Genomic DNA, 6,000 nt, shown 5'->3' on the forward strand with positions numbered 1-6,000 from the left:
AGAACTCAGGAGCCAGTCAGAAGATGAGGAATAATCAGCAGCGAGTGTCTTACTGAGAAGGTGAGATACACATTCCACAGCCTGAGTGGGGCTTACTCCAGGGGGCGTGGCCCTGTTTAACATATGAAAAGGGGTCACATCCTAGTAAAGGGGAGGGAGATTTACATTTTTCCTGAGAAGTATTTGGAGATTTCCCAGAATCTAGCTACTGCCCCTCTAGCTCCTTATATGATCTGCTGTTTTCTGCTGTGGGAGCTGACAGAAGTGTCATTTAGCATGTTAATGATTTACAATGAGCCTTTAGCAAGGTGTAAGTCACTTCAGGTCAGCCTTGGACCACTAAAGTGCTTTAAGCCTGGCCCACTGAGGTCTGCTTATCTTCAGGGTAAGGGGAACTCATACCCTGTGGGGCCTGTGATAACTGGAACTACCCCCAGGTGGCTTAACTGTCTCAGAACAGTAGACAGAGCCTGGCTTAGAGTTAGGTCATAGTTCCAGACTCTGATGTGCCATAAAATGTGTGAGAAATCTTGGGTTAAATACATTTGGTAGCAAGATAGACATCAGCCCATGTATGTGAGAGGGGCTGTAGAATGACAAAGGGAATTTTGTGTTGTTAAATGAGGGAAGAAATGTAGAAGCAGACTAGCATTTGCACATCAGAAGTCTTGCCCTGGCCAGATAACCTTGTTAGAGGGGTCCCAGGCCTCCCCCAGGGACAGCTTAGGGGAATCTTCCTTGTCTTGTACCTGGGGCCATTAGGTCCAACAACACTGTGTCTGTAAAGTCCTAGGAGGAATTTCAGGAATTCCACACCCAGAAAGCCCACTGTCCAACAATATCTCAGAAGGGGGTCAGGTGGGGGAGGAGAAACGGTGGGCCCATGTCTAAAAACTCCAGTCCAAATGCAGACCGGACTCTGCCTTCTTGAGATGCCCCACTGGCCTGTTTCATTAAACTTGGTTAGCATGTTTACTGCTGCTGCCTCACATCTGAAATTTTTTCTTGTGTGAAGACAAGAAACCTGATTCAGGCACCTCCAGTCAGGAAAGCAGTTGGAAGTGTGGCCACCAACTTGGCCTCACTATTCCTTTTTTTTTTAATTATTATTATTATTTGAAAGGCATAGTTACAAAGAGAGAGGAAGACAGAGAAGGAGAGAGAGAGATCTATGCACTGGTTCACTCACCAAATGACCACAGTGGCTGGGGCTGGGGCAGATAGAAGCCAGGAACCTGAAATTCCATCAGGGTCTCTCACGTGGGAGGCAGGGGCCTGAGTACTGGAGTCATTCTCCACTGCTGTCCCAGGCACATTAGCTGTGAGCTGTATTGGAAGTGGAGCAGCCAGGACTGGATCCAGTGCTCTAATATGGGATGCCAGCATCGCAGGCAGCAGCTTAACCTGCTGCACCACAACACCGGCTCCATTAAACAGTGATTTAGAAAGCTCTGTCAGCAGAGCCTTTTTTTTTTTTTTTTCTTTAGAAAAACAAATTTATTGTTGCAACTCAAATGCAAACCCACCATTTTACGGCAAGCTGGGCACCTGAGCGCGACAGCTCGGTCACGGAAGACCCTAGACGACCTCCTCCCCGCGCCCCCCCCCCCCCCCCGCGGCTGTGCACCCCGCACACACGCCTGAGAGCCGCCGCGCTGTCACTTTGTTCCATGCACAGAACGCAAGAACGACCGACTGACCGCCGAGTGAGTTTTGGCTTAAGGCATAGAGCAGAGCAGCTCGCTACCTCTTGTCCCCGGGCCGCACCGCCATGTCCGCTCGGAGATGCTACGGTCTAGACGCACCCAGACTACTACACACACGTACACCTGTAGAACTTCTGCAGCAATAGAAAAGAAATATTGTCTGCATTTGCCCATTATGATAACTGGTACCTACACATGACTGGGGAGCACTTGAGATGAGGCTGGAGTGATTGAGGAATACATTTTTAATTTTATTTTATTTTAATTCATTTAAATGTAGACCATCACATGTGGCTGGAGGTACTGAACTGGATAGGTGCTATCCGTCCTCAGGCCTTCACCTTCCTGACCTCATCTCCCCACCTGTTACCCCTCTGTCCACCACTTGGGCCTCCTCCTGGCTTTTACTTGGCCACACCAGACACACTCATGTTGGGACCCTTGTGTTCTGCAATGCTCTGTCCCTGGAAAACTCTGCCCCTACATATCTGCTTGCTTTTTTTGCCTCCCTCAAGTTTGCATTCAAATGTAACCTCTATGAGGTCTTCCCTCTTTGGTCTGAAAACTGCAGCCTGCTCCCCTAATACATTTTCCATCTTCCTTCCTGCTTTATTTTGCTCCTTAACATTCATCACTGTCTAAGATAGCACTCATTTTAATTTATATGCTTATTATCTGTCTCACAAGACTAAATTTCATGAGTTAATGGATTTGTGTTATTGATTACCTATTTCCAGCTCCTGGAACAGTGTTTAAAAATTTGTTTAAAAGATAACCAGGGAGGGGCCAGTGATATTGTGGCATAAAGGATTGAGTGTCTGCCTGCAGTGCCAGTGTCCCAGTGGATGCCGGTTCAAGTCCCTGACCTGCCGCTTCCGATCCAGCTTCCTGCTGGTGCACCTGGGAAAGCACTGGAGGATGCTGTAAGTGCTTGGGCCCCTACAGCCACATGGGATATCCAGAGGAGGCTCCTGGCTCCTGGCTCCTGGCTTTGGCCTGGCCCAACTGTGGCCACAACATCCAAATGAAGATCTCCACCCTCTTCATCCTTCTCTCTCTGTATCTCTGCCTTAAAAAAAAAAAAAAAAAAAAAAAGGAAAGAGGAGGAAATGTGGGAAGTATCGCTATGGCCCTAAATTTGTATATATAAAATACAGGAAATTTATTTATTCACCTATGTAAATAAATTTTTAAGATAAATTAATTATTGAAAAATTAAAAGGTCAGAGGGCTGCTGTTGTGGTTAAACTGCTGCTTTGACACCAGCATCCCATTCTGAGCACCCGTGTGAGTCCTGGCTTTCCAATCTGGCTCCCTGCTAATGTGCCTGGGGAAGCAGAGGAAGATGTCTCTGGTATTTGTGCATCTTCACGCACGTGAGAACATGGATGGAGTTTCAGGATCCTGGCTACAGACTGGCCCAGCCAGGGCTGTTGCAGCCATTTGGGCAGTGAACCAACTTATGGAAGATAGCTCTCTGTCTTTGTAATAGCTTTTCAAAGAAATAAACAAAATCTTTTAAAAAGAAAAATGACCAGCATTTTTGAGGCTCTGTCCTGTTGGGTGGTTCTATTGATGCTTGCTCTTTTTTTTTTAAAACATTTATTTATTAATTTATTTGAGAGACAGAGTTACAGACAGTGAGAGGGAGTGACAAAGAAAAGGTCTTCCATCCATTGGTTCATTCCCCAAATGGCCAAAACAGCCAGAGCTAGGCCCATCCGAAGCCAGGAGCCTGGAGTGTCTTCTGGGTCTCCGATGCAGGTGAAGAGGCCCAAGCACTTGGGCCATCTTCTACTGCTTTCCCAGGACAGAGCAGAGAGCTGGATCAGAAGTGGAACAGTTGAGACTAGATGCTGGTGTCACAGGCAGAGGATTAACCCACTGGGCCACAGTGCTGGCTCTTGATGCTTGTTCTTGATGGTTTCTTCTTGGTGTGTTTTAAATGTCTGAAGAGAACCCTCCTTAACAGAGCTTATTGCCTCTTTGTGAAAACTTACACTGTTCCTTCTTAGTGGTTTTGCATTTAAATCTGTCAGGTACACAAGTATAATTGCCAGATACAATATGGAACAACACCCTGTTAGTCTCGAATTTCAGATAAACGACAAATACTTTTTTGGTACATGTCACATGCGATATTTGAGACATATTTATACTATAAATTACACATGTCCTGTATTCCTATTTGCTAAATGTGACAACACTCACACCAGGAGCATTTGCCAGCCCTACACTGGTTTTTAATTTTGGGATGGTAGTTTCTAGACTATGCCTTGTATTGAAAATGTAGACCCAACATGTGTGAGGCACAGGCCCAGGGGTTTAATTTCTTAGGGGAAATTTCTGTTTTCATGCAGGGCCCAGTCATAATCTCATTGTCTTTCTCTCTTATTGGGAAAATTTTTGTTATTGTTGTTTACTCTTTCCCTTCTTGCCATGATCACAGAAAATCTTGCCTTCTATCCCTTCATGGAAGTTAAATTCCCAGCATCTAAGTAACTGAACACTTCCCAAAGAGAGCCAAGCATCAGCTCAAGTGCCTGTCACTGTTTTCCCCTTTCCCTCTATTTTTTATGAGATTAGCTGGGCATTTTAAAGACTTCTGATTTTATCTAACATTCCTGGGAATTTATAGCAGGCAGACTTTCATCTTATCTAGCACACAACACAATCTTGCTGGAATCATGTCTCTCCAGCAGGTACAGATAGCATGTTTATTGTAAATAGCTTTTTGTTTAATTTATGCTGAAAGTATTTTTCATGATTGCCATCATTGTAAATGGTCCCCAGCACCCTGTTCATACTTCAAGAACCGGAATGACTTCGTAAAAGAAAGCATGATTTCTGGGGCTAGGACACCTGGGTTGAAACTCTGCTCCAGGTGTGAAGAGTCATTTTTATCTCTCTGTAACTCCATATCATTCCTTCTTTTTTTAAAAAAAAAAAAATTGGCCGGCGCCGTGGCTTAACAGGCTAATCCTCCGCCTTGCGGCGCCGGCACACCGGGTTCTAGTCCCGGTCAGGGCGCTGGATTCTATCCCGGTTGCCCCTCTTCCAGGCCAGCTCTCTGCTGTGGCCAGGGAGTGCAGTGGAGGATGGCCCAAGTGCTTGGGCCCTGCACCCGCATGGGAGACCAGGAGAAGCACCTGGCTCCTGGCTTCGGATCAGCGAGATGCGCTGGCCGCAGCGGCCATTGGAGGGTGAACCAACGGCAAAAAGGAAGACCTTTCTCTCTGTCTCTCTCTCTCTCACTATCCACTCTGCCTGTCAAAAAAAAAAATTATTTCTTTATTTCCATTTTATCTGAAAGATAGAGCAATGGCGAGAGAGAGAGAGAGAGAGAGAGAGAGAGAGAGAGAGAGAGAGAGAAAGAGATCTTCTGTTGGCTGGTTCTCTCCCTAAATACTCAAAACAGCCAGGGCCCAGAACTCCATCAGGGTCTTCCATGTGGGTGGCAGGGATCCAAATTCTTGAGCTGTCACCTGTTGTCTCCCCAGATACCCATTGGCAGGATGCTCTTTCGGAAGCAGAGGAGCCAGGGCTTGAATCAGGCACTCTAACATGGGTTGTGGGCATCCCAGTTGGCAACTTTACCACTGTGCCAAATGCCTGTTCCTCCTTATTTTTAAGTGGATATAGTAATGTATACCTCACAAGGTTATGGTGAAGATGACAAGGGGTTGATATATGTAACATTTATAGAATTACCTCATTCCATGCTACATTCCATGTTGGTATCAGCTACTATTTTTTAATATTTAATTGTTTACTTGAAAAGCAGAGTTACACAGAGAGAGAGAGAGAGAGAGAATATTTTCCAACCTCTGGTTCACTGCCCAAGTGGTCACAATGACCAGGGTTGGTCCAAGCTGAAGACAGGAGCCAGGAATTCCACCTGGGTCTCCCACATGGGTGCAGGAGCCCAAGTACTTGAATCAACTACTGCTGCTTTCCCAGGTGCATTAGCAGCCAACATTCAAATCCTCACTCATATGGGATGCTGGAATCACAGGCAGAGGCTTAACTTGCTGTGCCACAACGCCGGCCCGATAGTCTCTTTGATTTCTTCCTATTTGATTTGTGTCAATTAACTTGTTTGTTGCTCCTTTCTTAAGCATCAGTGTTGTTTCTAGTGGCCATCAGGTGATCCTCTTAGATTTGGGGGGAACATGTTCATAATGTCTCCCAATAGTGCTAGTGCCATCCCTTTCGCAGTATTTACAAGTACATGTAATTCCATTGGCCATGCCTCTGATAACATATGAAATAGTTCTAGTAGCTTTCTACTTAG

This window comes from Lepus europaeus, chromosome 3 (assembly GCF_033115175.1).
Source record: "Lepus europaeus isolate LE1 chromosome 3, mLepTim1.pri, whole genome shotgun sequence".
Lineage (NCBI taxonomy): Eukaryota > Metazoa > Chordata > Mammalia > Lagomorpha > Leporidae > Lepus > Lepus europaeus.